This window comes from Charadrius vociferus, unplaced genomic scaffold (assembly GCF_000708025.1).
Source record: "Charadrius vociferus isolate BGI_N301 unplaced genomic scaffold, ASM70802v2 scaffold141, whole genome shotgun sequence".
NCBI classification, from domain to species: Eukaryota; Metazoa; Chordata; class Aves; order Charadriiformes; family Charadriidae; genus Charadrius; species Charadrius vociferus.
In genome coordinates, this window is record NW_009647743.1 from 41,535 (window position 1) to 59,817 (window position 18,283).

Below are 18,283 nucleotides of genomic sequence, written 5' to 3' on the forward strand. Positions count from 1 at the left end.
AAGTGATAAACTGGAAAACTCGCCGATTGATGAATTAAGCAAAGTGTTTTGCCAAGGTACTTATCCTTGACATACACCATATTACACAGCACAATAAAGTAAGCTTTACCTATCTGTGTCTTATGACTCACACCTGTTTAGCATCCTGACAAAAATAATTTGTTAGTGAAAATTATGGATGACTATGTGTTACACAATACATGTCTGACCCTAAAAGGATATGCGTTTTCTGAACACTCAAATTTTACTCACATAACCACACTTTCAACACTACATACTCAGCTCTTTCGCTCTGCTTTAATCAAGAAAAAGCCATCAGATAAGGAGATCATTATCTGAATTACTTTGAGAGTTTCATAATAATTTTCCATTTGGCCCAAAAATATACCCTAAGGAGTATGCACTGCATGTTCTCTCTTCTGCCAAGCCCACAGTATGAGTAGGAGTATTTCCATTCTGGAGCTCTGGGACTTGGTTCCTAGTCTGATGGCTAAAAAGTGGTTGTCAAACTATTTCTTTCATGACAGATACTAAGTCTTTCTTCTCTGCTTTTTTCATAGTATTTCAACTTGCTTCTTTAGCCTTTGCTCTTCCTGAAGTATAAATTCTTGCGCAGTTTCCACCTGGTTTCAATGCAAGTACACAAGTGTCAACTATATTTATCAGTACAGTGGTGTACACGTGTACTCAGAGCAACAACAGCACAGTTTTTCTTTGTTCAGGTGGTGAAGAATTCTGTGAAAACTAAACTGACACACAGGTACGTACAGACATTTATTTTTTTTTTAACTTTTTAATTTCAGTGTCCGGAACATTGCAATTTTCTGTGGTTTTGAAATTAAACACATAGCAGTCAAATATTATACAACTGCTTCCATAAGCTCGCATTGTTCTAATATCACAGTACGTGTATCACAGGTACGGACAAAAATCTTATACGCAGTATAATGAATCATAAATACAAACACTTATTTATTCCAGTGATATGGATAAGCACTACTATAGGAATTATTTTGTAAAAACTAAGTATATTCCTTAACTTCTATTTTACTTTATGCTAAAAATAATATTTATTTTCATGGAAAATAGACTATGGATTAGGCTTTTAACATTCCTATTTTCTGTACTTGACAAATTAATTTTACTAGTAACTTGCAAAATTGACAGGAAGTTTAGGTTCCCAAAAAGGAATACAGTAAGGATTTAATCTCTTATTGGTTGTAGCATTCATTAATCAGTGGTAATTTACATTAATATAAATACATTGATCCTTCTCTGAGGGCTCTCTCTAGTGAGTAATGTCATCCTCCAGCAGACATTATGAGATACATTAAGAACTGGCATTTCAACAAATGAGGATGGCTTGACTGTAAGAGAAATACCCAATTAATAACCAAATAGGAAATGATTTGTTTAATTTTTATATATTGCACTACCTAAATTCATTGCAATATTCAAGGAAAATATACGTGGACTCCCTCATAAATTTCACTGAAGAAAACATTGTAGTGACATTCATTGGTAATTAAAGAGATCAGATTCCTCATACGATGTTTTTCATATGTGTCATTTCAGAAAATCTTTCTTCTACTGCCTTGTGATACAGGGAATTCATGATAAGATTTATTTTTAAAGAGAAATTATGTGAAAAGAATATAATACTAATTTTTTGACTGCATTAAAGTAAATTTTTGGGCTCAGATCTAAAGCATAGAGTAAAAAACAACTATTTCTCCAAACGAGTAGCTACAGGGAAGAACTACATCCACATTTGCACTGAGCTGTTCTTGAAATGATAGAATGAGCCATTTTTATAGTAACAGACAGTTAGGAAGGATTATCTCAATGTTCTTCCCACTTTCATATAATTCTTACCTTCTAAAAATTATCTGTTAAGAGAAGCTAATAAAAACTAGATGTAAACCTCTCTGATTAACTGGGAATAGTACTGCCCAAAGTGCTGTATAGATTTCAGTTTTCACCTACACAAAGACAAAAAGATCAAGATAATGAAGGAACAAGATCTAAAAGAAGAAATAAAATCTCTGATTAATGAGGGAAAGTTAGGACACCTTAAAAATACTGTCCTTTAATGCATACAGACATGGTAACAAGCTAGCACAGAAATGATGAGGGGTTAAATCAAGACAATGTATTTCGAGACTACTTGGTCTATTTACTTGTCTGTCATACAGCCAGTCCAACCCTGTACAATGCAGTGGAAATACCTGACCTTTATGCGTCTCAGTTTTCATTGGTGTAGAATGTGTTTCCTGGTACAACATGGGTGTGATATTCTATGGGTAAGAAATGGCAAGAAAGAAAACTCTCTGATGAAAAATTCTCTACAAGTAAATCAAGTGGACTCGTGTCAAAAAAGCAGAAAAAAATGGTGTTTCACATATGTTTTCCAGACTACGCCTTATAGTTAGAAAATCTTCATTTCCAATTCCTGGAAGATCTTCCTGAGTTCTGTTTTTCTGTACATTCCATATTGCCAGTCTTAATTTAAAAGTACAATCAGCATCTAAGAAAACATTAGAACAGTTATCCAAATCCCTAAGCAGAATACCATTATGTTGTAGGGGCAGATCCTTTAACATTTTTTGCAGCATATCATAAATTACAAAATCCTTTTGTGTACTCAATGGGAGAAACTGTTATTCAGGTAGTATTGTAATTCCTAACTGTCATTTGACCAAATAAATTGAGAAACAAGAAACTGAGAAAAGTTGTCACTGCAACAAAAAATATGTCACCAGCATTAAGCCTCGCTCAGTAGGAAAGAAAACCAGATTTTGGCAGCTGGAAGACTACAAGTAGGAGGGAAGGTGAAATGAGGGTCTGTCTCTGATAGATGCCACAAAGACCCAGATTACACAGAAGAAATTATTTCTGCAGTGCACATACGATTTTAAGAGTGACTGAAAGCATAAGAAAATAGAGAGAAGAAAAAACACCAAAAAAACCCACTCCTGAACTAACATCATCAGGGAACAGCATAAAATCAAAGAATATCACAAGGACCACCACAAGGCTGAGGGACTGGGGGTGTTCAGCCTGGAGAAGAGGAGGCTGAGGGGAGACCTTCTCGCTCTCTACAGCTCCCTGAAAGGAGGGGGTATCCAAGGGGAGGTCGGTCTCTTCTCCCAAGTAACAGTTCATAGGACAAGAGGAAATAGACCCAAGTTGTGCCGGGGGAGGTTCAGATTGGATATTAGGAAAAATTTCTTCACCGAAAGTGTTGTCAAGCACTGGAAGAGGCTGCCCAGGGCAGTGGTGGAGTCACCATCCCTGGAGGGATTTAAAAGACGGGTAGATGTGGTGCTGAGGGACGTGGGTTAGTGGTGAGTTTGGCAGTGTTGGGTTAACGGTTGGACTTGATGATCTTAAAGGTCTCTTCCAACCTAGACAATTCTATGATTCTAAGAAAAATATGGGAACCCCTCTCCCATGGATGTACATAAAGTCTGTTCAAATCTTACCTAACCACAGTTCTGCCTTTTTTTTTAAGTCATAGAGTTAATTTGTTTTACAGCCTCTTACTGTGACATGACACCTCATTCCGTATTTCCTTTGTACTGCTATGGTAAACCAAAAAAGCGTAGGGATTCCCTTGCCTTCCTCCTTTAAGAACGACATTTGAGAGCACTCCCTCTGTCAGCTCGCCCAACTAGCAAGGACTGACTCACTGGTAAGCGATGGCTGTCCTCACTCCGTGATTCACTTGGCACTTCCCTTGGCAAAAAAAACTGAGGGGAATCTGCCATACTGCATAAAAAACCCTTCTGCCAACTGGAATAACTCCACATGCTAACAGAAGGTTGCCAGCCAGTATAAACTCTGAACTGAATGAAGACTAGGAATGTGCCTCACAAAAATAAATGGCAGAAACAGAAAGCTTTCAGACCTTTTCAACACCAAAAAAGCATACTACAAACTGGAACAGAAAGAAGAATGGCAATCTAGTCAATCAGTATTTTGAACAAACTTCTGAAACTTAAAGGCTGAAAGTTGTAAAAGGCTGTATCTCTTTGTTGCTTGGTTTGTTGTCTGTATAAGGAATATCTTCTGACACACTCAGTTTTGCACAAGAGCTTTAGAAAACTTAATTAATTCAGGCCTCTTTTTAAGCTGGTGATAACAATTTTCTACATCTTTACTTATTTGATTTTATTATTATTGCTTCTAATTCAAGCAAAGGAAGAAAAGAAATTACTGTGACTGCATGGAAAAAAGTTGAGAAAGTAAACAATTCTTCCTTCTCCTTCTCCAAAAAGAAAAAAAAAAATAGGTAAGATTACTTCTTGAGACAGTATACTATAAGTACTAATGGAAATATTATTGCAACTCAGGCTAATGGAAAACTAAGAATGAACACATTGAAAGATTTTAAGAATAATTCAGTGAAAGACTTTTTACACACATACACATGGTAGGCATACACAATATAAGCGCTATTATGGAAGCATCCAGAAGCCTACGAGTGAGGGAGACAGATACAATTCTTATCTGAACGGGAGGGTGTCACACACATAGAGGGAGAATAAGCAGAACTCCCTTACCTCCCATCAGTAAATTCGTCCCTGGATAACTAAAAAAGAAAAGTGGCTGAATAAGGGTGATTATAAAACACAGCATCTCTGCTTACTGAATTTATGATAAAAATAGGAAATACTGACTGTATTGTCAGTATATCCATTGAGAAAAAATGGACAAAGGAAGATTTCTAATAATTGAATGTTTTCAGACAGAATATTGGAAAGTCTCAAAGGAACTGGGCACCACACTAGTAGTAATTAGTTAGAAAGAATAAGGGACCAATGATTTGTTAGTTATAATTTTTCAGAAAATGTAGCACATATATCTCTGGTTTTGTTAGATTCATATATGCATTATATATGCTTAAATGTATTTCCAGAATAGTGTAACATAACATATTCTGATTATTCTTCGTATTAGCCTCCTGAATAGTTTCAACACCCCTCATAACTCTATTTCACTGCGTTTTCAGGGTCTACTCTGTTTGTGGGTTCTACATCATCTTTATAAACTGCGTAACTGCTGTGGCTTCCTTATGGCATACACTTGACTGTCTTACATGAGGTCTGCTAACTACAGGCCTATGGGGTTTTCTTAACTTTGTAGCACGTTTTGTCAATCTTTCTTCTTTGTTTTAGATATTCCAAGCATTTTTTTCTCTATTGTTATATTTTCTAAGGTATTTCTAGGCATTTCTGTAACCTGTACAGTTGCATGTCATTCCTTTCTTTTTCCCATTGACTGTAATCGTGTGTTTCTTTGTATTCTTTATATTCATATATTTACTTTCAATGTTATGTGGCTTAATAAGAAATATACTTTCCAGTAAAAGGAAGTTGCACTTTCCTCTGGTCCTGTCACTAGGCTCCAACGAAAAGAGCCTGGCTCCAGCTCATTTGCACCTTCCCTTCAGGTATTTATACACATTAATGAGGTCTCCCCCCGAGCCATCTCTTCTCTAGGCTAAATATTCCCAGCAGAAGAAATGTAAGAGATAAATAAGTAGTATGGACAGAAAGAGGAATATGAAATTATTATTGTGTAATAATACAATAGCACAGTATGAAATTAAGAAATGTTAAAAGCAAGCAGCTATTTACAGACTTGGGCAAAACTGCCACAATATGTTATGGATTTGAGAAGTATAAACAGCTTTAAAAGCCTAGACAGTAGAGAAGGTCATGGCTTTAAAGTCTAAATCTCATCTTGCAGAGTACCTCCACCAGCCAGAGATTACACAGGTGTTTAAAATATCTACGAAAAAAAATTATCTGGATGTAAATAAGGGAAGTTTGATGTTGCTCATGAGCACTAGACTATAAAAAGTCTTAATATTGTTTGGCTTACATGATTAGATTGATGTAGCTTGGCATACATTTAGCAGGCGTCGTAAGTAAAGTCAAGGTAGCAAGTAGAAAAGTAATGAGAAGAGAGCTGGATATTGAATTAATGGTTAGTGCATACACTTAACAGTAAGTGTTACAAAGCAAATGCAGGATGAGGATTTAGATTCACTGCAAGAAGCGAACTGTACAAGAAGAACGCTATGATTCTCATCACCCGAGGGTGGAAGAGCCACCAAACACAAGAGAATATTGTTTCTTCGGAGCAATTGTTCACGTGACTGTGATCCTTACTGTCTTGGTCCTGGTAACGTGCTTTTTCAGTTGTATAAGCCCTTTTCCCGGACAACGTTTTCAAACTAAAAAACTTGACATCCCAGTTGGAAGTTACAAACTACTATGTATGGTAGAGCTGAAAGTTCCAGCTCGGGAAATCTCTCACTGCTGTTGGCTGGTAGCAGAAGGGGGCACCACAGAGAAAATAATTCCATTCATAATAAAGTATTCATTAAGCAGCTGTATTTTTGGCCAGTACCAGAGATAAAGAGTACAGGACTAAGCTAGAACATGAGCTTACATGCATTTTATAGTTCTTTTATTCTTGCACTATTTTCTCTTGTCTATTACACACTTACTTAATTTGTGTACAAATGCTGAACCTTTTTCCCAATACTTATCATAAAAGCTAATAAATACGCTCATATGCAGAAAACCATTTTACAGAGCAGCCATATAATAGCCTTTTTTAAGGCTTTGCCTAGAATACTGTTCACTGCTGATCACGTATGGCAAGGCTAAGTGGTTTGATCAACAAATACAAAGAGCACAGTACACAGTTTTTCAAAAGACATCAAATGGACGTAACAGTCGCCAAAGGTGTGAGAGGAATCTCTTAAACGGGATCAGATGTGGATATTCCCACCAAAGAAACCAAGGCTCAGAATTAAGAAATCCTGTCTGACAATCAGCAGAACAATTCAGGAATTAACTCATAGCAAAGGTATGAAGGTAACCTTTTATTTTGTCACTTTCTAAGATTTCCAGCTGGGTCAGTGTGATCAGTTTGGCTTTTTACACCTAAACATCAGACTATGAGAGATTTTTGTGGCCTTTAATGTATAAAAGTGTCTGAGAAGCTTTAAAAACATCAAAATTGTGACAATCTAAAAGTAAACTTGAAATCACCAATTATCAATTGAAATGAAGGACTTATCTACCATGGGAATGCAAGGAGTGCAGAAAAAGACTTCATATTTTTCCGAAACTCAAACAGAAATATGATACAAATTCTAAAAAGATATCCTAGTACGTCAATAAAGTTCTATCAAAAACAAGTCCTGCTGTTCTACCCACTTATGCTAGGACTGAAATTGGTCCATAGTGATTAATTTGAACTAAGTAGAGTATGTACGGTATATGGTTCAGTTATTGACCCATAGCACTCTTGGATTCCTCTGAGAACGCTATGTCTAGTGGTTCCAGTGCTGATGCGTGAAATGTTCTAACAAACCAGAAATCAATGCAGAGTGCACAGTAAACAGACACAGTCAATGAGCTATTCATTACCTTTTGTAAACCTGCAGTATAATTGGCGTGTGGTCAATTTATAAACTGTAATCAACTGTGGCTTTATTTAATCCCTTATATAAAACAAGACCAAAAAGCTTCATGTTTTATGTAGCCATAAGAACATGAAACTGGATAGGTAAGCAATTAGATACCCGAATGCACACTCCATCAAATAAAATACAACATTTGTCTGACCTCTAATAGAAGCTGTTTAGTAAACACCTCAGTACTACAGCCAGCAAAGATATTTTTTTGTGTGTGATACTTTTATTAGGCATTTCTTCTAATCAGTAATTAAAACCTAAATCCCAGATGCTTTTTTAACTAAATTGTTGCCTTCAGGATAGCAATTTCAGCTACCAAAAGAGGGCACAGAGGAGGTACATATTTCATAATGAATGTTTATTCTTACTTACTTACTGATAGAAAACTTTTTTATCATAAAGCTAATTAAAGTTGGTAAAGGACAAAGTTAGTCTTTTCATTTTAAATTGAAAGCAAAAAACAAACCCCATAATCACATAAATGTCATACAAAATGTTTGGATAGCTTCTAAAAATAATCAGTCTCTAAAAGATGACTGCCTTCAGTAGAAAACAGCAATGTAGGTATTATTTCAAAACCCTGAATATAAAAAACGAGGAGCAAAGTAGGGAGCATGACACTGGGAAGTTTAAAGGAAATTGATTTGCTTTACCATTCACCTATACTTCTTTCCCAGAAGTAGATGGATTATGGGCATCTGGACAATTTGCCCCTCCTTTTTGTTCAGTTTGGCTCAGTTCAATCTGCTGGGCTTCCAGCATGTCTAGCTAAGTTTTCAATTATGGGGTCCTGCACAGCCCTTTTTTTCCCCCTTCAGTGAACGTTTTTAGCTCAGCACGGTCAGCAGATGTGGAGGATTTAAGTACCTTACACCACATAGATCATCTAAGGAAATGTTTATGCATTTTTTGTAGCATAATCTGACCATAACCGGAGCCAAAAGAAACCGCACTGTGTTATCACATTGCAAAGCCTGAGATATCATACTTCATTTCATTGCTGGGTTAATTGCAGCCATGTGCTTTCATGGCTCAGCGCACAAACTGAATGAACTTCTCTCTGCCTGAAGCATTAGACAAGTGAACTTGATAATGTCTATGTGGGCATATCCCAGACAGCGGCAGCTTCTCTCAATGTAAACTCAAGGGAAAGAGTGAAATAAAAGAAACTAAATGTTGTGAAAAGTAAGACAAAGAAGGCTGAGCAACTTACACACACCCAAACCCATCAAGATCATATGCGAAATAAAAGAAAAAATAATAAATATACCTGATGCTTGTCTATCTCTGTCCAGGTTAAGTAGCTGAGTATTTCTGTTGCTCTGTCAACCTCTTTCTGAAAAAAACAACCTTCTTAAACATGTCTCAGAATCTGAGAGGGTGAGTTGAATGCATGTCAGACTTTGCTCTGACACTATGTTGTTGACAAATTACAGCCTAGCAAGGGTAAACGAATCAGAAAAGAAACTTATGATGAGACGAGAGTTACCTAAGCCATAGGGTATTGACAACAATTCTGGAGTGAAGTTCAAAAAACCCAACTGCCTAGGCAATTATTCTTAAACTTTCTGAACTACACGACTTGTATATCTACAGAGAATGAATAATCAATACTTTATTTCAAAAAAAATTATTTAAATTACTTCAGCCAGCTACCGCTCACATCACCTCAGACTAAATGTATGGTGTCAATGCTCCACTGATGAAGATTGTCAACTATGTTACAAAGCCAAAGATATAATTTAATTATTGACTGTTAGATTTGGAAAAATTGTTACTTCCACTGCCATATTTAGTTAATAAAAGGAGTAATCTACATCTTATATTCATCCCCTCTATGCTAACTTATTTGCCTTTCAGTCCTGGTAACTGCTACTGGCTTCCCAATTTTTTAGAAATAAAGGAATTTGCTGGATTTCCAGGTTATGCAGACTTCAAATTAACATGTTTCTCATAAATAAATACATAACACATTTTCTATTACAGCTTTATTAGCACTTGGAGCAATTTTTAGTTTAGCAGTTCTTAAGTAGGAAATAAAAAGTGCATTAAATGGTGGAACGTCTTCTCTCAAAAAGATTTAGGATTCAACTATAACATGAGTGTTGCTGAATGAGTCAAGGAATTACTATTTAATTCTTTCCCCTTGTGAATCTATTCATCTGAACTGTTCTTCTCTTGAAAGAAACTGTAGGGCCTGAAATATAATACCTTTCTTTGCTAGTGTCTTCAGCTAAAATCAAGAGAGGCGCACATTTTTAGAGATTGATTTTTTTGAGTGACTTTGGGAAAAAAATGACAGAGACCCCATAGAAAATTTTCCTTTCAAGGAATATAAAATTAAGTGAATAGAAGATGGAACTATCTGTAAACTGAGCATAACAAAATATTACTATACTTTTACGTTTAATATTTTGGCTTTGCATGTGCCATATATGTAATATTATTACTAATCTATTTTAATGCTAGACACAATTCTAAAAAATGTGAAGCAGGAAAACCCCTGCACCAGACAAAAAGATTGAGGAAATACATATTTATTAACAAATATTGCAAAATTCTCTATGAAGATAGGTTTCTGGGAGAATGGATTCCCACATTCTGTGAGAATGTGATTTTTAAGCAGTTTATTGCAGCGGGCTTGAATTCCAGTTTAGTTTTGTAGATTTTGTAGTCCTTGAGTGCTGCTCAGCACGAATGTAATATTCTCAAAAACATCCCAGTTAAGTGAGTGTTCTGTTGTGACACTAAATTGCTATTACCAGCTCACGGAAAGGAGTACCAAATGATACTCCTTTCTCTCTTCTATATATTTTACTTTTCTTTCCTAACCACCTATTGTTGCGTTAAAAAATTCAGTTTTGATGTACCTTTCACCCTCGATTTACCATTATATATCATCCAAAATACCCCCCAATATCAGATGGTGAAGTAAAACCAGCAGTGTTTCCAACAGAGAAGAATACTCAGTAAGGTGGAGAACATGAGAGTGGCTGAAGACTTTGACACCACCCAGACTCTCTGATACTATGGTACCTATTTGAAGCCACTCAAAGACTTTTATTTTTGGATGAAGGTAAGTGAAGGTGCTGGAAAGAGAATTTGAAAAAATATAGCTATTATCTTAATATTGCTGGGTCATGCATAACAAAGTAGCTTGCTAGTCTACAACTAAGTGAAGGAAAGCAGACAAGACAAAATACAATGAAAAAAAAACCTACAAAGTGCATAAATCTTGAAAGGTGCCATGGTACCACACACAAACAAAAAACCTAGACAAAAGACAGCTCTGAACTAGTATAGATATGCTCAAGGAACAATTGCATACATGGATTGATATTGACAAAGTTCTACTTGTGTATCCTTAGAAAAATCAGATAGCTATTGATTATTACTCTGACTATCCAGACATAGCATTTTTAGAGAATACTATGTTGCAACTGTATAAACATTTGTCTTTTGTTGGATATGTTAATGATATGACGACACCACAACTTTACTTTTAGGATTTATTTTTTTTTCAAGAAATCGTAATTCTATTCTATGTTTCAACCTAATACTGTTGTGGATATGGTATCAAAATTATTTAATCAATGCTGAAAAATACGAATGATCAAATTTAGATCCCTATTTGACAGTATCAACTTACAGGACAAGACATTTAGAAATGGAAGCATTGCTTGTTGAAGTAGAATGTTTAGAATCAGACTATCAGACCACCATTAATGCTAATCCTATCCCTATCAGAAACCTCTTAGACACCATGAAGAGAAAAAAAAAGAACAGAAATATTAATTAAACCAATGCTACATGGATAAACCTTCTGCCAGAGCAAAAAATAGTGTAAATTTACAGTTTAAAAGTTTGCACGCAAATGATAACAGTACTTTGTGAAGTTCCACCTCACTGTTATGAAGTGATCACAAGATAATCATAAAAAACAATTCAGGATCTCTGTTCACCTTTGTTCCACAATATGTAGACTTGCAATCCAGTAAATATGATGTTGCCATCACTTGTAACAGCCCACAGGCTTTGTATTAAAAGAACAACTGAAGCTTCAAGAATTTTAGACTTTGCCCATGCAGAGATTTGTTTTAGCTTGTTTATCTGTAACAGCAATTATCTACAACCCAGTACAATTGCATCCTAATGCCGATTCTAACATATCTTTATTCCAACAAACAGACGGTAAGAAGCAGCAGTTATTCTCTACTGAATGAATAATCTATGATGCTAGGAACAAAAAAAATTGCAAAATACTAGATTATGGGCACAGGATGATATACCAGAGCCCCCAAGGCTATGAGCAACTCTTCAGTGGTCAGCTACACTCATCAGAGAAAAACAACCTTGGGAGCTGGGCGAAGCCAGCATTAAGGACAACAAAGATAACAAAAAGCAAGTGTCTAGTTTAGATAAAACATACCACATACAGTGACTCTGGATACAACCTGGAACTAAAAAAAGCAATGAAGAACAAACAAGTAAGCAGACTGTGTTAGCAAACATACTAAAATTACCCCAAGCATACCCAAGAATGAACAGGAAGAAAATACAAACTTTTAACATCCTCAGGAACAATCACAATCAAAGTTATAGGATGCTAATGACTCCCTATAATTAACTCTCTTCCCTCTGTCTACCTCCCTAAGCCACCAACCTCAAGATGCAGAAGAGCAGCAGAGGGCTGAGCACAACACAGGGAAAGGGACAGATACTGGAAAACTGTTAGTTTTAATTGGCATTATCAGGAATAAGCTGTAAAAACTGAGTAATTTGTACTGTAAGTGCTAGCGTCATTGTAACTGGACTAATAATTCTCTGATTAGACTGCTAAGACTGTAATTATACTGAAACCACTTGGTTTTACATGTAAGGTTCACTTCTTTGACCCATGTAAACTGTGCAAATGGTGTCGCAACTACTGCTAGGATGTAATTGGGATGCAAAAAATTGGTAACTGTTGCAGGGAAAAACTGTTCAATTTACATAGCTCAAATCGGGATCAAAGCAACTTTCTGATTTATTTATGAGAAATAATTAACTAGCAATCTTGTATTCATGATTTACAATATAACATATAAACTGCAATACTAGAGACTTACAAAAACGTTGATAAACACCTCCTAATTTCTGAACACCCTTCTCTAACCAGTCCCACGGAGTTCGAAGGGCACCCGCACCCACGGAGTATTGGGAAGGCAGACACAGGCTGGGTTACAAGCACAACCCTTTTCCCTGGGAAGGCAGGTTACCCTATTCACGCATACCTTGTGCAAGAGAGAGCGATGCTCCAGCTTTGTGTGAAGCTCTGCCTCTCCCTGCACGTACACACACCCGAGGTGTGAGTCCTTACTTGTTCCATCCCATACTGTTGTGATAGAAGACTTTCAGAAGTGTCAAAAGAGGTTCAGCTGCCACTGTGTCCACTGCAAGGTAACTTCCCAGAGACCTTCTCGCTCTCTACAGCTCCCTGAAAGGAGGGGGTAGCCAGGGGGGGTCGGTCTCTCCTCCCAAGTAACAGTTCATAGGACAAGAGGAAATAGACCCAAGTTGTGCCGGGGGAGGTTTAGATTGGATATTAGGAAAAATTTCTTCACAGAAAGGTTGTCAAGCATTGGCACAGGCTGCCCAGGGCAGTGGTGGAGTCACCATCCCTGGAGGGATTTAAAAGACGGGTAGATGTGGTGCTGAGGGATGTGGGTTAGTGGTGGGTTTGGCAGTGTTAGGCCGATGGTTGGACTCGATGATCTTGAAGGTCCCTTCCAACCAAAACGATTCTACAATTCTATGATACTATGATTCTATGCTACAGGTTTCTTTTGTACATTTTTCTTTTAAAGCTGACTCCTTTATTTCAAAAAAAATCTCTTAATAGTTCCCTGGTTACCATTTAAGTAAACTGAGGCTTGTTTTACTCTTTAATATCATCAGTTTCAGGCAAACACCGCCTCAGAGAGCTTTGGGTCCCCCTTCACATATACCCTTCAACACTCACATCCTTGTCTTAAACATCTGTTGTTGCCAAGGGTGGGCTGCGCTGGCGGCCCTACAGTAACAGCTTGGTGGGTAGCATAGGCAACTTAACGCTGTTAAAATTTAGTGCCAAAAGAAGGTGAAAAGATCTCAAGTACGTACAGAACAGGTCATAGGAAAAGTGGGGAATCAGACAGTATTAGAGGAGCTTAACAGAGATGTTCAAGGACCAAGTAGAGGACCACTCAAGACTAAAAACTGTTAGGCAGATCAGAGACTGACATGACAAAGGAGACCTACGTAGAGACTGACCGATACTGTTGAGTGATGCATTATATTACAAATGACTTTGGGAGTCTTAATTACCGTAAGTTACTTGACGCCCTGTTGAAGTTTAATTAATATACAATGCCTTTCAGTAGATTCTGGATACAAGCTGTTGTTTTGAGTATGAAATGACATTAGCAACATGAGAAACTATCTCCTTTTGCTCAGAATTTAGTTAACTTACTCGTCCTTGTGTAAAAAGTTTATAACTCTAAGCTCGAGTTCTCATTAATCATTAGCTGAGACTACTATAACTATATTAATTTTATTTCAGAGAACAACCAGTGACTCTGAAAGAAAGAGTGGCCAGTATTACAATTACCACAGGAAAGACTCAGTTACAGGGAGTGTACTAAACCAAGAAAACCGAATCACAAACTGACACCAAGGTATTCAGATATACATCAGACTCTGTTTGTATTCTTGTTAATGAAGTTGGCTGACGATGGCGTTCTTCACAAAGGTGACATCATTCCAAGACGTAAGTTATTCAGTGCTACTAGTTTGGAATGGGAGTATCTTCAGTACAGCTGGATAACTAACTCATTCCCTAAATGTTCCCATTTGGGTTTGTGATACACGTTCCACACTGAAAGGTGTTTTGAATTCCCATGGAGTTTCTTCAAAAAGCTTGGTGTGTATACAAAATGGTTTTCTGAAGTATAAAAAGAGAATCCTTATGTTGGTCCTAATTTTAGTTAGAAATTTTGGCTGAGGCACACATATAGTATGTTGTTTTCACATACAAATACTTTCTGACAAATGTCTAGATCAGAGTTCTACAAAAAGTTTCAGAAAAGTGAAATAATGGAAGCTGTAACTTCATGATGAAGACATGTCAACAAATTTTTCAAAGGTAAATTAGTATTACAAAATTATGCCCTTTAATGACAAAATTCAACTTCTGTGAAACAGAACATAACTTCTGTTATGAGATCACCACGTATCCATAAGCATGAGCCGAGATCTCCTCATGACCTGAATTCATACCAGACAGAAGAAATAATTACATACATCATTCAAGACCAAAGCTGTGGTTTGACAGAATTCATAGCTCCCAGCTAGGGTAGTACTACATCCATCCACCATACACAGCACATAAACAATGGGTGTAACCGTGCTCAGTTTGTGGAATTCAGAAAAGAAAGAAAGTGGATAAATCAGGGGTTTGAACAATGGAGAACTATGTAACTGAGACAATGCTTCTTCAGAAATTCTGTGTGTTCTGGGTCCCTTCCAACCTAAACCATTCTATGATTCTGTCTGCAGTTTCATGACTTAAATGATTCAGTAGTTTCCCTTTATTTTCTTAGAAAGAAAATAAAATAATAATTTTATTTGTATTTTTTTCTTTGACATATTATGAAACAGCTTAATTGAGGTAGCGTATAATCTTAACTGATTCCATAAATAATTAAAGCAGTCTTAAAGGGAAGTTGTTACCTTTCTGTGTCATATCCAAAAGCAAAAGCTCCCAAAACCTTTGTACTAGCACAGGCATATTAAAACGAGCTAGCAGTATGAATCTGCATGCATATATATTCAAGGCTCATCCTTCAGAAATGCATTACTGTCTAAAATTATTTTAAGTTAATGAAACTGTATGAAGTCCACGTTGTCTCCCCCATTGAACAGTATTAAAAATAGCAACAATTTCATAGCATTGATTTTAAGTAGCAAGTATACATCCCTTAATTCTGAAATGAAATCATGGTCTATACCACAACACTGTAAAACTTTAGAATTCATTTTACTGGTTCTCCAGTTCAATAGCAACCACTTTTCATTTTCACACACACACATATATATTTGTGTGTGTGGATGGATGGATGGATGTGTATGTCCTGGTTTCAAGAGTAAGAAATTTGCTTTTAAATAATGACTCAAGACAAAAGAAAGAAACTGAGAATTCTACATAAATAAATGATAAATTTATTCAAAACAGCCAGAAACAGTTTGACAGAGTAGATAATATGTAACTATATTATTTTCATAGCAAATGCCAAATAGACATCTGGATACAAGATGTTTTGAAGGCATTCATTTATGAATAGACGACAATTTCAAGAAGACAGAGCATACTATTTCCCAGAGCACCTAAGTGGCTTGCAAACCACTGGCCCTAGACTCAGATGTACTGCAACCTGGAGTGATTATTTGTGCATGGCTGCATGCTATAGCAGAAACCGTGGCCACTTATGTACTACCTTGAACAGTAATCTATATGCAACTTTTTGCCTTTAGCGAGGTGTCGAGCTGCTTGGAGTCTCTGCCTGATTTTGATGCTGTCCAGTGTTGCTAAAGGTATGGTGACTTTTGAGAAAAATAAAATCACAGAATCACAGAACAGTTAGAGTTGGAAGGAACCTCAAAGATCATCTATTTCCACCCCCCCTGCCATAGGCAGGGACACCTCCCACCAGCCCAGGTTGCTCCAAGCCCCGTCCAGCCTGGACTTGAACACCTCCAGGGATGGGGCAGCCACAGCTTCTCGGGGCAACCTGCCCCAGAGGATCACCACCCTCACTGTAAAGAATTTCTTCCTAATATCTAATCCAAATCTCCCCTCCTTCAGTTTAAAACCATTACCCCTCGTCCTATGGCTCCCTTCCCTGATCAAAAGTCCCTCCCCAGCTTTCCTGGAGCCCCTCTAGGTACTGGAAGGGGCTCTAAGGTCTCCCCGGAGCCTTCTCTTCTCCGGGCTGAACAACCCCAACTCTCTCAGCCTCTCCTCCCAGCAGAGGGGCTCCAGCACTCTGAAAATCTTCGTGGCCTCTTCTGGACCTGCTCCTACAGGCCCATGTTCTTCTGCTGTTGGGGCCCAGCGCTGGAGGCAGCACTGCAGGTGGGGTGTCACAAGAGCAGAGCAGAGGGACAGAATCCCTTCCCTTGACCTGCTGCCACACTGCTGGGGATGCAGCCCAGGATACAGTTGGCTTTCTGGGCTGTGAGCACACATTGCCAGCTCACGTTGAGCTTCTCATTCACCAACACCCATAGCAAACAGGTTTAAGTAACGTAAGTGAGGTTCCAGGCAGAAGGCACAACACAGGAGACACAGATGGTGAGAGAAACTGGGGGGTGTCACTGACATATACCCTTTGAGTACATCTTAGGTGCACACATACTTTGGAAATAAGTATGTTCTGATTACAGCATGAAGAAAAACTGAGATCAAGTTTTGCTCAGATATCCCAGACTTTATTCAGAAAAAAATGCTATGCAAAATTAACAGAAGTTACAGAAGTTTCAACCAAAGCGGAGCCTAGGCATCTGAGACAAAGACAGCCAGCTTGTGCAGGGTAAGAGAACGTTTAAGTCTGTGCACTAATGACAACGGGATGCCTTTAAATTCCTAGAAGCCTGAAGTGAAGCCATGAAATGGAACTCTCATCATCCTATGTCTTATCTTTTCTCCTATTCTTAATCGTATCACGCTCCTGTTCGTAGCTACTGTTGATGCAACATGACAAATAGCAGTATAGTTTAGATTTTGCTGTGCAAATGTAATTTAACAGCTAGGCAACGAGAGAAAGGGAACAGAATGATTTTTTGTCAGAATATGGCAATAAATAATGGCTTAGGATAAACAAAAAAATACTTGGTCAGATTTTGTAGTGCTCAGTAGTAGTGGTTGGTTCTGAACTTGGAAATTACTAATTCAGTGCTAAATTACTAAAAGAGTTATCTGTATATCACTGGCTGCAGAGTTCCTATCTGATTTCAAATCCTTGGGTACTTGTATGCAGTACCCCCACTTATACACTCCACCCATGGAGGTAACTCAGCTTTAATCAGCTGAGTTACACAAGTACGAAATTTGAAAAAAATGTTGGGTAAATGATGTCCTGCTGGCTACGCTGGCTCTATTTAACTTCATCTCTGTCTAGGATCATACAATCCACATGTACCAGAAACTCACTTTTACATTTACCATGACATAGAGATTCCTGTGAATAGGTTGATTTTTGAAATGTAAATAGATGAGCAAAAAGCTGCCCTAACAGAGACTTCGGTAATAACAGCATCCATAATGAGGCACGACTCTCTGAAATTAAAATCTCAGTAAACTTTTAAAAGTAAAACAAAACTAAAACAACAATTTTTTGCCATTCTTAATTTAGAGCAAACACTATGTTCTTTATCTAAAGGTGAGCTACAGTGCATAATTATATATCTCATTGAGATTACAAAATTTACTGCTATATTCAAACTTTAAGAAAACAAAATGAGCAGAATGATGAATGATATTTTGATTACAGAGATAAATATGCGGAGAAACTGGTCTTATGCATATTAAATATTGTATTGAAATGCTTTCATTTTCAGTAATTAAATTCTTTATAAGAACTAGCCTAACTTCTGGGAAAATTACTTCTAAAGTAAAGAAGGTGATGTAGTTTGAATAGGTAAGTAATATTTCATAATTATGTAATCAGCAGATTATATCTTCAAGATAGGCTCTGCCTAGATACAACT